The sequence below is a fragment of the Sus scrofa genome, chromosome 7, assembly GCF_000003025.6.
Source record: "Sus scrofa isolate TJ Tabasco breed Duroc chromosome 7, Sscrofa11.1, whole genome shotgun sequence".
NCBI classification, from domain to species: Eukaryota; Metazoa; Chordata; class Mammalia; order Artiodactyla; family Suidae; genus Sus; species Sus scrofa.
In genome coordinates this window covers 47022990-47040390 of record NC_010449.5, presented here as the reverse complement: position 1 = coordinate 47040390, position 17401 = coordinate 47022990, and the positions used below count along the sequence as shown (strand labels likewise).

The 17401-nt window shown below is 41.2% G+C and overlaps 1 long non-coding RNA gene across 1 annotated transcript in view; it reads left to right on the top strand.

Annotated features, from left to right (window-relative positions):
• The window catches only part of LOC106504565, a 103781-nt gene continuing 86900 nt past the window's right edge, over positions 521-17401 (top strand). The window contains exon 1 of the long non-coding RNA XR_002345764.1: positions 521-648. This is a non-coding gene — a long non-coding RNA (uncharacterized LOC106504565). The remainder of the gene's footprint in view (positions 649-17401) is intronic.

Sequence of the window (17401 nt, the reverse complement as noted above, 5' to 3'; positions counted from 1 at the left end):
TTCTCTCTCTTTACCAGGTTATTTAGAGAACTTGGACCTGAGGAAGACACGTACAACTCTAAGGGTGGACTCTAGGGGGCAGTGATGGCAACAGATGGTGTCGCAGGCTCTTTCAGTACTTCTTTGAAGAAACGATGATGTTAGCAGTTGTATTTGGAAAGGATCAAATTTTGGATGGATTGTGAGGGCAGAGCCAAAAGTATGAAGAGATCTGCTTCTATAGAACATTGCAAATGAAGAGTGTACTCTCAGACACTTTAAATTTTGTGGGTTTTTTTGGGTGCATCTGCAGCATATAAGAACAGCCAGTTATTGAACCCACACCACAGCAGTGACCCAAGTCACTGCAGTGGCAATCTTGGATCCTTAACCTGCTGTACCAGCAAAGAACTCTAGACATTTTTGATTTTTCATAATATGAAAAAACCTTTCAGTTTTTGTCCTACTTTCTTAACATAAAGTTGATAGGAATTAATTGAGTTTGAATTCTTTGGATTAGTAAGAGGAATGTGCTTTCACAGGCATCTGTGTCCTTCAAGGATGTGACTGTGGAGTTTACCCAGGAGGAGTGGCGGCAGATGAGCCCTGCTCGGAGGACCCTGTACAGAGATGTGATGCTGGAGAACTACAGCCACCTTGTGTCTTCGGGTGAGCCTCCTTTATCATGCAGCCCTGCCTAGAGTGTGATCGGTTTTCTGTTTCTGCTTCTTTGAAAACATCACCTATTTTGAGGGAAAATTAACAGAAAGTAAAATTCGGCAAGTTTTTGTGTATAATTCAATGAATTTTTAAAAATGTGTCCAGCTCTACCACCAAAATCATGATGCAAATGCTTTCTCTCAGGTGAAAATTTTCCTTATGCCATCTTAATTAGTCCTCTCTTCCCAGCCATTTTCTTTTTCTATTCTTTTTTCTCTTTTTTAATCCCTGTTTTTTGATAATCACCAGTCTTCTCCCCAGGTCAATACTTTTCTCCTTCTTTGAAATTTCATATAGATAGAAACAGACTTCATGTGCTCTTTTTTCCTGTGGCTTCTTTCCCTTAGTGTAATTCTTTTAAGATTCATGGATATTATTGTGTGTATTAGCATTTATTCCTTTTATCAATGAGTAATGTTCGTTCTATGTCATGTCTTTCCAGTTGCTGATAAGACATTGGACTCCTTTTCCCTATGGTGCTTTCATAAGTAAAGGTGCCATGAATATTTCAGTCCAAGTCTTTGTATATCTGTATTTTCATTCTTTTGCATAAAGACCTTAGAGGTGGTTTCCTGGGTCTCTTGGCAAGTATTTATAGGAATAGCTCATCTTATTGTGTTTTACTTTTTCCCCCCGCCCCCCAGCTGTTTATTTATTTATTTATTTTAAATAGAAGGGTTGTGGCAACCCCTTGTGTCAACCACGTCTATTGCTGTCAGTTTTCCAACAGCATTTGCTTGCTTTATGGCTCTGTGTCATATCTTGGTAATTCTCACTACATTTCATACTCTTCCATTGTTGTATTTGTTGTGGTGATCTGTGATCTTTAATGTTGCATTGTAATTGTTTGTGGGCACCGTGCAATGTGCCTATGGAGGATGGCAAACTTAATTGATAAATGTTGTCTGTGTTCAGACTGCTCCACTGACTGGCCATTCCCTCATCTCTGCCTCTCTCTTCAGGCCTCAGTATTCCCTGAGACACAGTAACACTGACTGTAGGTCAAGTAATAACAACACAATGGCCTGTAAATGTTTGAGTCAAGGAAGAATTGCATGTCACTTACTTTAAATTAAAAGCTATAAATTATCCATGAAGAAGGCATGTTGAAAGCCAAGACTGGCCAAAAGCTAGGCCACTTACACCAAACAGTTAGCCAAGTGGTGAATGTGAAGGAAGAGTTCTTAGAGGCAAGTCAAAGGGCTAACTCCGGTGGACACATGAATGATTAGAAAGTGAAGCAACTGGTGTCCTGGGTAGGTCAAACCAGCCACAACCGTCCCTTAAGCGAAAGCCTAGTCCAGGGCAAGGCTATAACTCTTCAATTCTGTGAAGGCTGAGAGAGATGAGGGGCCTAGAGTAGAAGTGCTTGAATATACTGTAGTTTGGTTCATGATGGTGAGAGGAAGGTTTTTATCTCTAAGAGGAATGTGCAAGGGGGAGCAGCAAGTGCTGATAGAAAAGCTGCAGCAGGTTATTCAGAAGATCTAGTTAAGATGATTCATGAAGGTGGTTCTAACTACATGACAAATTTCAGTATAGATTAAATACTCTTCTGTTAGAGGAAGATGCCATTTAGGACTTTCATAGGAAGAAAGGAGATGTCAGTGCTTGGCTTCAAAGCTTCCAAGGACAGACTGACCGTCTGGTGAGGGGCTGATGCAGCTGGTGACTTTAAGTTGAAGCCACTGCTCGTTTACTATTTTAGAAATACTAGTGCCCTTAGGAATTACGCTGAGTCTATTTTGCCTGTGCTCTAGAAATGGAACAGCAAAGACTGGGTGACAGCACATTTGCTGACAACATGGTTTACTGAGTATTTTAAGCCTCCTGACCTACTGCTCAGACAAAAGGTTCCTTTGAAAATATGTTCATTAACAATGCCCTTGGTATCTCAAGAGCTCTGCTGGCAATGTACAGTGGGTTTCGTATTGTTCTTGGGCTTGCTAATACAACATCCATTCTGCAGCCCTTGTGTCAAGGAGTTGTTTTAACTGTCAAGTCTTAGTAATTAAGAAATACATTTTGTAAAGCTATGGCTACCATAGAAAGTGATTCCTCTGTGGATCTGGACAAAGTCAATTGAGAGCCTTCTGGAAAGGGTTGACCATTCTAGATGCCATAAGGGCTTTAGTGATTGCTGGGGAGAGCTCACAGTATTAGTATTATGAGTTTGGAAGAAGTTGATTCTCATCCTTATGGATGCCTTTGAGGGGTTCTAAACTTCAGTGTAGTAAGTAACTGCAGATATAGTAGAAGAAACAGAGAACTACAAGTAAAATCACAAGATGTGACTCAGTTGCTTCAATCCCATGATAAAAATTTAATGGATGAGGAGTTGCTTCTTGAAGGAGCAAAGAAAGTTTTTTGAGATGGAATTCTTCCTGGTGAAGCCTCCATTAAGATCCTTCACATTACAACAAAGGATTTAGAATATAACACACATTTAGTTAATAAAGTAGTGGCAGGGTTTGAGAGGACAGACTCTAGTGTGTAAAGAGGTTGACAGTTGTTAAAATGCTATCAACTAGCTTTGCATTTTATGGAGAAATCATGAAAGGAAGAGTCCATTGATGTGATGAACTTGTCTTCTTTTAAGAAATTGCCACAATCACCCCATCCTTAGTAACCATCACTGTTGTTAGTCAGCAGTCATCAACACTGAGGCAAGACCCTCCACCAGCAAGAAGATGATCAGGCATGGAAGGCTTAGATAATGGTTACCATTTATTAGCAATAAAGTGTTTTTTTTTTTTTCCTTAGTCCACACCTCCAGCATATGGAAGTTCTTTAGCCACAGATTGAACCCATGCCTCAGTTGTGAACCACAGCTCCACACCCCCCTTAGGCTGTCTTCACACAATCAACCCTCGTTCTTTCCCTGGAACTGACCTCTGAAGCCTGGGCCTCAGCATTTAGCTTCCTGATGATTGTCTCAGGCTGTGGTGTCTGTGGTACCCTTGGTCTGTGTGGCTCTCTCTCTGCTTTGCCCTCTTAAGTCTGCAGGGTGGGGATGCCTTTGAATAATATCTTGTAACTTCAACTATGTAATGAGGATATTAGAACAGAATATTTCCATTTTCTGACTTTCATCATTTGTGTTATTGTTATTCATTTTACTTCTACATATCTTATAATTCTCTGTAATTACATTGTTATCATGTAATGGTATTTCTACTTTAGTAGCTTTTTTAAATGAGGAAAGTGTGTTTTAGTTACATATTGTCCATTTACTGTTCTCTTTATTTCTTTGTGTAGATTCACATTTACACTTTTTTTAAAATATAAATGTCTTTTTTAAACTTTACTTTTTTTCTTTTTTCTTTTTAAGGCCATAAATGCAGCATATGGTAGTTCCCAGGCTAGGTAGGGGTTGAAATGGAGCTGCAGCTGTTGGCCTACACCACAGACACAGCAATGCAGGATCCAAGCCATGTTTGCTACACATACCACAGCTCATGGCAACACTGGATACTTAACCCACTGATCGAGGCCAGGGATCTAACCTGAGTCCTCATGGATACTCTTTGGATTTATTATTGCTGAGCCACAATGGGAACTCCCTAACTTTTCTTTTCTTTCTTTCTTTTTTTTTTTTTTTGAACTGCACCCTCAGCATATGGAAGTTCCCAGGCTAGGGGTTGAATTGGAGCTACAGCTGCTGGCCTACGACACAGCCATAGCAATGTGAGATCCAAGTTGCATCTGTAACCTACATCATAGCCCACGGCAACACCAGATCCTTAACTCACTGAGTGAGGCCAAGGATTGAACCTGCGTCTTCATGGATACTAGTCAGGTTCGTTAACCACTGAACCACACCGGGAACTCCAACTTTTCTTTTATATCAGGTAATCTGGCCAATGAATTTTACTTTTTTATTTGCCTTACAAAGTCATTATATATGGAGTTCCCGTCGTGGCGCAGTGGTTAACGAATCCGACTAGGAACCATGAGGTTGCGGGTTCGGTCCCTGCCCTTGCTCAGTGGGTTAACGATCCGGCGTTGCCGTGAGCTGTGGTGTAGGTTGCAGACGCAGCTCGGATCCTGAGTTGCTGTGGCTCTGGCGTAGGCTGGTGGCTACAGCTCTGATTCAACCCCTAGCCTGGGAACCTCCATGTGCCGTGGGAGCGGCCCAAAGAAATAGCAAAAAGACAAAAATAAATAAATAAATAAATAAAAAAACAAAGTCATTATATATATTTTGTTTTTTGTTTTGTCCTTTTGCCTTTTCTAGGGCTGCTCCCACAGCATATGGAGGTTCCCAGGCTACGCCAGAGCCACAGCAACTCGGGATCGAGCCATGTCTTGACTTACACTACAGCTCATGGCAACGCCGGATCCTTAACCCACTGAACAAGGCCAGGAATCGAAGCCACAACCTCATTGTTCCTAGTTGGATTCGTTAACCACTGCGCCACGAAGGGAACTCCTGAGTCATTATATTTTTAGATAAATACTAACACTCACTTCTGTTGGAGTTCACTCAGGATTCTAAATAACTGGTTTGTGCAAAGAAGAGGAGCCTTAGTTAATATTGGGGCAGTTGACAGTACATAATTTTAAAATCTGTATTTAGGTGAGAAAGCTATTAAGGTGAATGATATACAGAATTTATAGGTTAAGCATGAACAGTTTATGTTTGGGCATAGTAACCTTTTTTTTCCTTTAAAGCTGCTCTTTTGAATAAATCAAAGGGAATAGCCATGTCTGCTATTCCAATATAAAACAGTTTTGAAGCATCTTGGAAATGGTTAGACTTTTGTATCATCTTGGAAATGGGGTCTACCCAGAACTACAACTTAATAACCACTACATTAATAAAGTGCTAAACTGGGTGGGTGCCCACTGAAATTTCTGAGGAATTCTGAAGGCACTGAATATGGCAGGTCTGTTAAGAGCACATGGTGCTTTGACCTGGTAGTCCCGTGACCATTTCAGAGTGCTTTTGAGGTCAAACCTTGTCATAATAACAGCCTTCTCAAAGAGACAGTTTATTTTCCAAATAACCACATGACTGGAACGTAATGGACTGAATAGAATATGGAAAGACATGCTCACCTAGCTATCTTATTAAAAAGATCTGTGTTGGTTTTTATTTCTAATGTTACTATTGGTAATCCTTAGAGCAAAACCATTGAGCATCTTTTAGAGTCCCACCCTGCCCCAGGTAGTATTTTGTCCTGCCTTGACTTCCAGATTTGGACTCTTTTTTTTGTAACTTTGTGTTCTTACCATGATTGTGTTTCCTCTATCTTCTTTAACACGTGGAATGTATTATAATAGCAGTTTTAATGTCCTTGGAGGCTAATTTAATGCCAGGTTACAGTTCTTTCTCTGTCCCATTGATTGACTAATCTCCTGGTCATCTTTCATGTTTTTCTTCTTTTCATACTTGGTCATTTTTGATAGTGTGCTACATACTGTGAAATTTATATTGTTGGCTGCTCGATTTTCTAATTTTTGTTTACATACTCTTGGGGCATTTTGGGGAGTATAGGAAATGTCTTGGGATCATTTCAGTACTTTCAGTGCTTACTTGTAATTTAAGTAAACAAACTAGATTCAGTCTTAACTTGGAGTAGAATTCACACTTCTTTTATGCTAAAAGAAAAGGGGAAGTAGGAGGGTTCAAGATTAAAGGCAGACTGCAGACTCCTTGGAGCTACCTGGTCTTCAGGGAACCATGATATTTCCTTGTTTTTCTGCTTGCTCCTGTGGGCTGGATCACAAGACTCCTATAAAACTTCAACTTGCTAGCAGTTATTTTTACTTTATCATCCTTATCTCTGCTTACTTGCAAGGTGTCTTGGCTGAAAGGGAACTTATCTACAGCCAGTAGTAGCCATAACTGACCTAGAATTGTGGGATGGAAACTTTCTTCAGGGAATTTTTTTTTTTTTTTTTGTCTTTTTGCTATTTCTTTGGGCCGCTCCCGTGGCATATGGAGGTTCCCAGGCTAGGGGTCGAATTGGAGCTGTAGCCACTGGCCTAAGCCACAGCCACAGCAACGCGGGATCCGAGCTGCGTCTGCAACCTACACCACAGCCCACGGCAATGCCGGATCGTTAACCCACTGATCAAGGGCAGGGACCAACCGCAACCTCATCGTTCCTAGTCGGATTCATTAACCACTGCACCACGACGGGAACTCCCTCTTCAGGGAATTTAATGAGTTATTTGGGTGCAAGCAACATTTCTCTAATGTTTAACTCTTGACTACAGGACTAAAATAATAGAATGCATAGGCTGAAAAATAGGGAAGGTAGTTTTAACATGGGACTAGTTCTGTCTTCCTCTGTTACATTGCCAGATTCCAAAGGGCAAATTGTGACCCATTTGTCAGGCAATTCAGTGCAAATAACTTTATTTTTAATGCAATAGAGTAAAGAAAAAAGAGACAATATCCCAATATATTATTCCTAAAGAATATTGCTTCTAAAGTTTTTATTTCTTGTGTGTGTGCACGCATTTGTGTCAGTTTCAGGGGTAAATATACTGAGCATGATATAAAATGTACTTCTCACTGTGCATCACATTCAAAAATGTTTGAAAGCTCATGTTCTATTTGGTAGCTTGAAGGGATAATTTTTTAGATAAAATTATCTGCCTGGGAGTTCCTCTTGTGGCTCAGCAGTAACAAACCTGACTAGTAACCATGAGGTTGCAGGTTTGATCCCTGGCCCTGATCAGTGGGTTAAGGATCCAGCATTGTCATAAGCTGCGGTGTAGGTCACAGACTCAGCTCAGATCCAGCATTGCTGTGGCTGTGGTGTAAGCCAGCTGCTGCAGTTCCAAGTTGACAGCTAGTCTGGGAACTTCTGTATGCTGCAAGTGTGGCCCTAATAAGAAAAAAAATTATCTGCCTGAAGAATCTAGAATATCTGGTTGAAGCCTACAGAAACCCAACACCTCTGCCACTCCTCAACCAGTATATTGGATAGCTTCTCAGCTTCTTAGGTAAAAATTACCTTGTTTTTCATTTCAAATGATCATGACTCATAAAATCACTGACTTCTCATTTCCCTGGAAGCCAGCTCATTTTTTATTATTTCTGGTAATAGGAGGCATGTCTACATGTTGAAATCCACGGTGACCTAAACACTTCCTTTCAGGTGATTTCCTACATCCTTCTCAAAAACTGAGGTTGAGCAGAAACAGTAAATGATCATATTCTCTATCCTAATCACTTCCCTTTGTGCCACCTCCTCTCTTTTGTGGGGAGATGCATGAAGAGCAGGGCAGTTTCCCCAGCTCAGGTCTGTGACACCCCCACGAAGCCAAGCAATGGGTGTCATTTCTGTTAACTCCACCTCACTTCAGACTCTGCCCCTCCTTTTGTAAGTCACTATTCTATCAAGCCCAGGGTTGAACTTGGCCTTGAAGCAGTCTGGGTTTGGCCAATGGTCTGAGGAGGGAAGCAGCAGTGGTTGCTAATGCTGGGGTCACTGTGTTCAGCCTCTGACTGTGTAGTTTCATGAATGGCACCCTGGACTGTATGGCCAAGCTTCCAGCAGGGTCAAGCCCTTACCCCAAGATCAAATATGCCCCAGTGTCATTGAACACTAACTTGTGAGGGAGGTCTGGTCAAGGTTCTCAAGCTTATACAAGATAGCCTTGAGAAAAGAAACTGCATGGGAACATCCTACCCACATCACCAGTATCTGAAGCTGCCATCCACTTCTGGTCAGAACTGGCTTCCCTGAATGAATAACAAACTAGGCACAGGAAGAGCTGTGTGTGTGTGTGTGTGTGTGTGTGTGTGTGAGAGAGAGAGAGAGAGAGAGAGAAGAGAGAGAGAGAGAGAGAGAGAGAGAGAGAGAGAGAAAGAGAGAAAGATGGTGTTCCCATTGTGACTCACCAGGTTAAGGACCCATGTTGTCTCTGTGAGGATGCGAGTTGGCCTCGCTCAATGGGTTAAGGATCTGGCATTGCTGCAACCTGTGGCATAGATTGAAACTACGGCTTTGATCTGATCTTTGGTCTGGGAATTCCATATTCCATATGCCATAGAGCAGCCAAAAAAAAAAAAAATGGGGAATGAGGAAAAATTTTGTTAATGTAATTCCCCCTTGGAGACATTCCTAATGGCTGTTATTAGAGCTGATATTCATCTCTCCACCAAAGAGGTTTGAACAAGGCTCAAATTTCACTGTTATTAGGACAGATTCTGGCTTAAGAAACTGAGACCTATGAGTTATCAAAGAGAACTGGTTTCTGAGTTTTGAGCACCTGAAAGTACTGAAAGCTGTTTTTATCCTTAACTATATTAAGAAGTTGGGGGACTTGGGGTCAGAGATGTCCTGCTTCATATTTTTGTCATCTCAAGACACTGCCCCACACCAAGCTGACCATTGGGCATTCCCTACTTGGGGCCTGATATGAGGCCCAGAAGAGAAATTTGACTTTTACTAGATGGTCAAATAGTCCACCAAACAAAAGTAATCCACCAATACTTTAAAAATATGTACCCCAAGAGTTCCCTTTGAGGCTCAGTGGGTTAAGGACCTGACAGTCTCCGTGAGGATATGGATTTGATCCCTGGCCTTGTTCAGGGGGCTAAGGATCAGTCATTGCTGCAAGCTGTGGCATAGGTTACTCCAAGTTGCTGCAGTTGTGGCATAGGCAGCAGCTATAGCTCTGATTCAACCCCTAGCCTGGGAACTTCCATATACCACAGATGTGGCTATGAAAAGAAGAAAAAATAAAAATAAAAATATGTACCCCAAAGGACAATTACTAGCTTTCATTGCAAAGAGCACATTGGTACTAAACAAAATCACCGCATTATAATTAAGTTGTAGTGGCCAAGTTTAAGGGCGAGGCTCTAAACTTTAAAGGCGAATCTGTAATCAAGGTGGTGTTTGCTTGGTGAGCCTCAGGTTCCCAAAAGGGAATATCCCAGGGACACATTCTGAGAGAGACCCACAAAGAATTTCCCTGATCTTTGAATGTATTTATATAAAAACTTTTTGACAGGGATGGTTAAATCACATTTATTTGGAATTGAGATCATCACAGAAAAATTATACTGTTTGATCACTGTACTAATACAATCTAGCACTTTATTTTTGAGTGTATCTCTCCATGAAAAAGGAAATTGGGGATAGATATTTCTCTGATTTGGAATAGAAACAAGTACTCTGTATTCCTCTCCTAGATTAAGGTTATTGCTTTTATTTCTAAATCCATAGGCATATACATAGAAAAAATAATATTTAACCCAGGAAATCTGAGTCATGTCCAACTGGTGAAGAATGGCCACATAAACTTTAAACTTTTGACTCTCAACCCCATCTTGACCCCTCACCACAGGACATTCTTTCGCAGGATGCCACTGGAAGTAAGTCCAGGGCCAAGAAAATAAAAGCCTTATCTATTCTTAGTCTTTTAACAAGGCAACATTGCTGACACTCAGAGACCTTCCTGCACCACTTTGCCAGTCCTTGGAGGTCTGAGGAAGCAGCTACTTCATGTTTATGGGAGCATTTAAGCAGAGGGCCAACCGAAAAGTCCTGTGTCTTTTCTGCAGACCAAGCCTTGAGCAGCCATGTCTCTTTAAGAATGATTTAGGAGTTCCTGTTGTGGCTCAATGAGTTAAGGACCCAACATAGACTCTGTGAGGATTCAGGTTCAATCACTGGCCTCGCTCAGTGGGTTAAGGATCTGTGTTGCCTTGGATCTGGTGTCGCTGTGGCTGTGGAGTAGGCTGGCAGCTGCAGCTCCAATTTACCCCTAGCCTGGTAACTTACATATGCTTCTGGTGTGGTCCTAAAAAGACAAGGAAAAAAAAGAAAAGAATGATTGGGCTGCTGAGCAAGAAAAGGTACTCCCTTGGTAAAAGTATCAAGGTGTGGGGAAGTCATTTGAGTGTGTAGAAGAGTTAACTGGAATTTTATGCTAACTAGAACAACCTGTTTGTGGCCTATCAATTATTATTTTTCATCTACTCTAATTATTAAAGAAAAGGGCACATTGACCAGACATAAAGAATGTCCATGTTACAAAATAAAGATTAATTGCCTCCCTTCCTGGGATGCCAGTGCTGGGGCCCTTTCTATGCTAAGGCTCCCTTACCAGGTGCCAAAGCCATGCTGACTCCCTGTGTATGTGCTGATCTGGGTTTTTTTTTTTTTTTTTTTTTTTGCTTGTTTCTTTGTTTGTTTGTTTGAACCGTAAAGGAAAATATCTCTGACTTGTTTGATGTTCTTCTTTCTGACAAGATACAAAACTGGGCTGAAAACTATGCTTCTTTGAGATTCTCAGAGTTATTGGAGAGGCTGTCTTCTGAGGTATAGTCTTCAGTTTGGCTGAAAACTTTTTTCTATTCCTATTATAGATTATTTATTGATTATTTTCATTGACACTTTCATTTATTTTTTTGAGGCCTACTTAGTACTAAAAGTACTGGAACACAGGAGTTCCCTGGTGGCTCAGCAGGTCTGGTGTTGTCACTGCTGTAGCTTGGGTTGCTGCTATGGCACAGGTTTGATCCGTGGCACTGGAACTTCCACAACCATGGGCACAGCCAAAAAAAAATTTTAAAAATCAGTGATAGAACACACAAGACATCCATAATCTCAAGGAAAACTCACAGAAAGTTCCAATAAAGCAAGAGGTGGGAACAATTAAAAAAAAAATACACTGACATAACTCAAAGGGATCATAGACCTAAACGTAAAATACAAAAGGTTAAAACTTCCAGAAGATAGGTGATAAGTCTAGATACATTTATTTTTGTCTAAATAAATATTGATGTGTTTAATCTAGATAGAGCTAAGGGACCTTAGATTTGGCAATGGTTTTTTAGATACAGCACCAAAAGCACAATCCTTGGCAGAAAAAAACTAAGTTGGACTTCATTAAAATTAATATAGAGAGGAGGAAGGCAAGATGGCAGAAGAATAGGGGGACATGCTTGCCTCTCCCACAAACACACACAAAAAAACACATCTGCAGGTTAAACAACTCGCACACTTCAGCAATTAATCACTGGCAGTAGAACTTAAACTCCGATAACGGCAAGAATCTCGTGACATAACTGGGTAAAATAAGAGAAAAGAGGATATTGAGAGAAGAGGAATCCGGGCTGGATGGGCACTCCCGAAAGGGAACTGTGGAGGAGAAAGGGATCCCACACCCTGGAAAGTCACCTACTCGACGGAAAGATCAGCTGAATCAGATTCAGAGAAGAGCGCAGCAGTAAGTCTGAGTTCCGAAGAGCAGAGTGAGAACCAAACAGATCATCTGAACTACTGGCACAGTCACCAAAAACTGAGATGCTTGGGTGGGGGCTGGGCACCGAGACCTCGGCTCTGGAGGTTAGTCCCTGGGAATGGGCTGGGGTGGGCGGTGCTGGGACTGCTTGGGGGACCAGGAACTGGTCTGTCCAGTTCTCGGGCAGAGACTGCCTGGGAGATTAGGAAGCTGAGCGTTGCAGGTACAGGGAGCAGTATGCTAAGGGCTGGGGGGTGGAAAGCCACATCAGAGGGAACCCAGGAGAAGAGCTGGGTCTGCAGGAGAGACAAGGTGCCAGTATTGGGCAGGGGAGAGGAGGAGGGGTGGGCCACCATAGAATATTCCGCACACCACAGTGAGCTCACTTGCCTGCCAGCTATCAGAAATCTGTACTTCCCAGTGCATCCCCTCTCCCCCTACCCGGTGTGCACGTGCCAGGACCTGAGGCTGCCTGCCATCCTGGAGGGCTGGCCTCACCATTTGCAGGAAGCTGACCACTGTAGGGGCTTTCCCTGCCCTGGCATGCCTGCCTTCTGGAGAGCAGCACCCAGCACCACCAGCACCTGGGAAAAAGCCCGCAGCCCAGAAAATCTAGTACAAGCTTGGCCTGGCCGTGCAAATCTGCCTCTATTGCGTGTGATCCTGCCAATCCCTGCTGCCCTGGGGAAGAGTCCCTTGGGTTCTCAGCAGCCCAGCTGGCTGCTCCCACCCTTGGGGGGTGCTGCACTCCCCTGGAACAGCTGACCAGCACCACCAGCCCCCCAGAAGAGCCCAATAGCCCAGTAACACCAGAGCAAGCTCTGCCCAGCTGTGTGAAATCTGCTTCCATCGCAATGCAGACCTCCCAGTCCTATCTGCCCTCAGGAAGTCCTCCTTTGCTTCAGAGAGACCCTGTCAGCCCTGCCCACCCCCAAGAAAACCCATGTTGTCTCAAAGAAGACGACCAACAAAGCCAGCCCCCTGGAAACATTTCACAGCAGTGCCAAGGCAAACCCTGCCTGGCCACGGGGAGTACAACTCCACCAAGAAAAAGAAAACAACAAGCAAGATGAAGAAGCTGAGAAAGCACCCCCAGTTAAACCAACAGCAGAGCTCACCTAAAGTAGTCAACAATGAAACAGACAGACCTCTGCAGTCTGACAGACTTGGAGTTCAAAGGGAAATAGTGAAAATACTGAAGGAATTAAGAGAAGATATGAACAGTAATGCAGATGCCATCAGAAGGGAACTAGAAAATATAAGGAGGAGCCAAGAAAAACTAGAAAATTCATTTGCAGAGATAAAAACTGAACTAAGAGATACAAAATTTGCAGAAGAACAAATTAGTGATGTGGAAGATAGAATAATGGAAATCACCCAAACAGGACAGCAGACAGAAAACCAAATGAAAAAACGTGAAAGCAACATAAAGAGACCTATGGGATAATATAAAGCAGGCCAATCTACACATAATAGGAATTCCAGAAGGAGCAGAAAAAGATAAGGGGATGGAAAATATATTTGAAGAAATTATCACTGGAAACTTCCCAAATCTAAAGGATACTGATTTCAAGATGCAGGAGGCACAGAGGGCCCCAAACAAGTTGAACCCAAATAGACCCACACCAAGACACGTTATAATAAAAATGGCAAAAGTTAATGATCAAGAGAGGATCCTAAAGGCAGCAAGAGAAAAGCAAAATGTTAGCTATAAGGGAACCCCCTTAAGGTTATCAGCTGATTTCTCTACAGAAACTCTACATGCCAGGAGGGAATGGCAAGAGATACTTAAAGTGCTAAAAGGAAAAAATATGGGAGTTCCCGTCGTGGCACAGTGGTTAACGAATCCGACTAGGAACCATGAGGTTGCGGGTTCGGTCCCTGCCCTTGCTCAGTGGATTAACGATCCTGTGTTGCCGTGGGCTGTGGTGTAGGTTGCAGATGCGGCTCGGGTCCCGCGTTGCTGTGGCTCTGGCGTAGGCTGGCAGCTACAGCTCCAATTCACCCCCTAGCCTGGGAACCTCCATATGCCACGGGAGAGGCCCAAGAAATGGCAAAAAGACCAAAAAAAAAAAAAAAATGCAACCTACAATACTCTATCCAGCAAGAATATCATTTAAAATAGAAGGGGAAATAAAAATTTTTTCCAACAAAAGGTAAAAGAATACAGCAATACAAAACCCAGGCTAAAAGAAATGTTGAAAGGGCTTCTTGAAACCAAAAAAAAAGGATTGAAGAAGCCACAGTCAGGGAGCAGTCACTCAGATAAGCCAGCAAACAGATTTAATCATGAACATGTTTAAAACAAAATAAAATTAAAAAGAAAAAAAAAGGAGTTCCCGTTGTGGCGCAGTGGTTAACGAATCTGACTAGGAACCATGAGGTCGCGGGTTCGGTTCCTGCCCTTGCTCAGTGGGTTAACGATCCGCTGTTGCCGAGAGCTGTGGTGTAGGTTGCAGATGCGGCTCAGATCCCGCGTTGCTGTGGCTCTGGCGTAGGCCAGTGGCTACAGCTCCGATTCAACCCCTAGCCTGGGAACCTCCATATGCCGCGGAAGCGGCCCAAGAGATAGCAACAACAACAACAACAAAAAGACAAAAAAAAAAAAAAAAAGAAAAAAAAAGAGTCATCAAAATCATAAAATGTGGGCAAGGGATGTGAGGAAATAAATTCTCTTTTTAAAATTTTTTTCTTTTATTTCTTTTTTTTTTTGTCTGTTTCTCTTCTTAATTTTAGTATAGTAATGAAGTGTTTGAACCTACAGGACCATCAGGCTAAATTACATAATTATAGGAAGGGGTTAGCATACTTTAAAAACAGGGCAACCACAAATCAAAACCAAACATTGCATTTGCAAAAAATGAAAAGAAAAACACTCAAGCAGAAAATAATTGGAGACCATCCAACTAAAAAAAGAAAGGAAGAATGGAGAATCATAGAATCAACTGGAACACGAGGTTTAAAATGGCAATAAATAATCATCTATCAATTATCACCTTAAATGTCAATGGACTGAATGCTCCAATCAAAAGACACAGAGTGGCTGAGTGGATTTAAAAAGTAAAAACCTTCAATTTGCTGCCTACAAGAAACCCACCTTAGGACAAAGGACACATATAGAAAGTGAAGGGGTGGGAAAAAATATTTCATGCCAATAGACATGACAGGAAAGCAGGAGTTGCAATACTCATATCAGACAAAATAGACTTTAAAACAAAAGACATAAAGAAAGACAAAGAAGGACACTATTTAATGATTAAGAGATCCATCCAAGAAGAGGATGTTACTTATCGTCAACATATATGACCCAAATACAGGAGCATCCAGATATATACAACAAATATTAACAGACGTAAAGGGAGAAATTGATGGGAATACAATCATAGGAAACTTTAATACCTCACTCACATCAATGGACAGATCCTCTAGACAGAAAACCAATAAAGCAACAGAGAGCCAATAGAAAATTTAGACTTAATTGACATCTTCGGGACACTACATCCAAAAAAGTCAGAATACACATTCTTCTCAAGTGCACATGGAACATTCTCAAGAATCAACCACATATTGGGACACAAAGCTAACCTCAACAAATTTAGGAGCATAGAAGTTATTTCAAGTATCTTCTCTGACCACAATGGCGTGAAACTAGAAATCAACCACAGGAAAAAAAAAATGAGAAAAGATCTAATACATGGAGACTAAACAACATGCTACTAAAAAACCAATGGGTCAATGAGGAAATCAAGAAGGAAATTAAAAAATACCTGGAGACAAATGATAATGAAGACACAACCTCTCAAAATCTATGGGACACTGCAAAAGCAGTGCTCAGAGGGAAATTCATAGTGATACAGGCCTTCCTCAAAAAAGAAGAAAGGTCTCAAATTGACAACTTAACCCTCCACCTAAACAAATTAGAAAAAGAAGAAGAAAAAAGACCTAAAGTCAGCAGAAGGAAGGAAATTGTAAAGATCAAAGAGGAAATCAATAAAATAGAGATTCAAAAAACAATGGAGAAAATTAATAAAACTAAGAGCTGGTTCTTTGAAAAGGTAAACAAAATTGACAGACCCCTGGCTAGACTCACTAAGAAGAGGAGAGAAAGAACCCAAATAAGCAAAATTAGAAATGAAAAAAGAGAAATCACAACGGATTCTGCAGAAATACAAAATACCATAAGAGAATACTGTGAACAACTATATGCCGACAAATTTGACAATCTGGAAGAAATGGACAGTTTTCTAGAATCTTACAGCCTGCCAAAACTGAATCAAGAAGAAACAGACCAACTAAACAGACCAATCACTAGAAATGAAATTGAATATGTCGTAAAAACACTCCCTACAAATAAAAGTCCAGGACCAGATGGCATCACAGGTGAATTCTACCAAACATATAAAGAGGATCTGGTGCCCATCCTCCTTAAACTTTTTCAAAACGTTGAAGAAGAAGGAACACTCCCAAAGACATTCTATGATGCCATCATCACCCTACTTCTAAAACCAGACAAAGATACCACCAAAAAAGAAAACTATCGGCCAATATCGTTGATGAATATAGACGCAAAAATTCTCAACAAAATTTTAGCCAACCGAATCCAACATCATATCAAAAAGATCATACACCTTGACCAGGTAGGGTTCGTCCCAGGTTCACAAGGATGGTTCAACATACGCAAATCAATCAGCATCATACACCACATTAACAAAAGAAAAGCCAAAAACCATATGATCATCTCAATAGATGCAGAAAAAGCATTTGACAAAGTCCAACATCTATTCATGATCAAGACCCTCACCAAAGTGGGTATAGAGGGAACATTCCTGAACATAATCAAACCCACAGCAAATATAATACTCAATAGAGAAAAACTGAAAGCCTTCTCACTCAAATCTGGAACAAGACAGGGATGCCCACTCTCACCACTGCTCTTCAACATAGTTTTGGAAGTCCTAGCCACAGCGATTAGACAAACAAAAGAAATAAAAGGCATCCAAATAGGAAGAGAAGAGATAAAACTGTTACCGTATGCAGACGACATGATACTATACATAGAAAACCCTAAGGACTCAACTCAAAAACTACTTGAACTGATTAATAAATTCAGCAAAGAAGCAGAATATAAGACTAACATTCAGAAATCAGTCGCATTTCTATATACCAATAATGAAATATTAGAAAAGGAATACAAAAATACAATACCTTTTAAAATTGTACCTCAAAAAATCAAATACCTTGGAATACACCTGACCAAGGAGGTAAAGGACTTATATACCAAGAACTATAAAACTTTAATCAAAGAAATTAGATAAGATGTAAAGAAATGGAAAGATATTCCATGTTCCTGGATTGGAAAAATCAATATTGTAAAAATGACCATACTACCCAAAGCAATCTACAGATTCAATGCAATCCCTATCAAATTACCCATGACATTTTTCACAGAACTAGAACAAACAATCCAAAAATTTATATGGAGCCA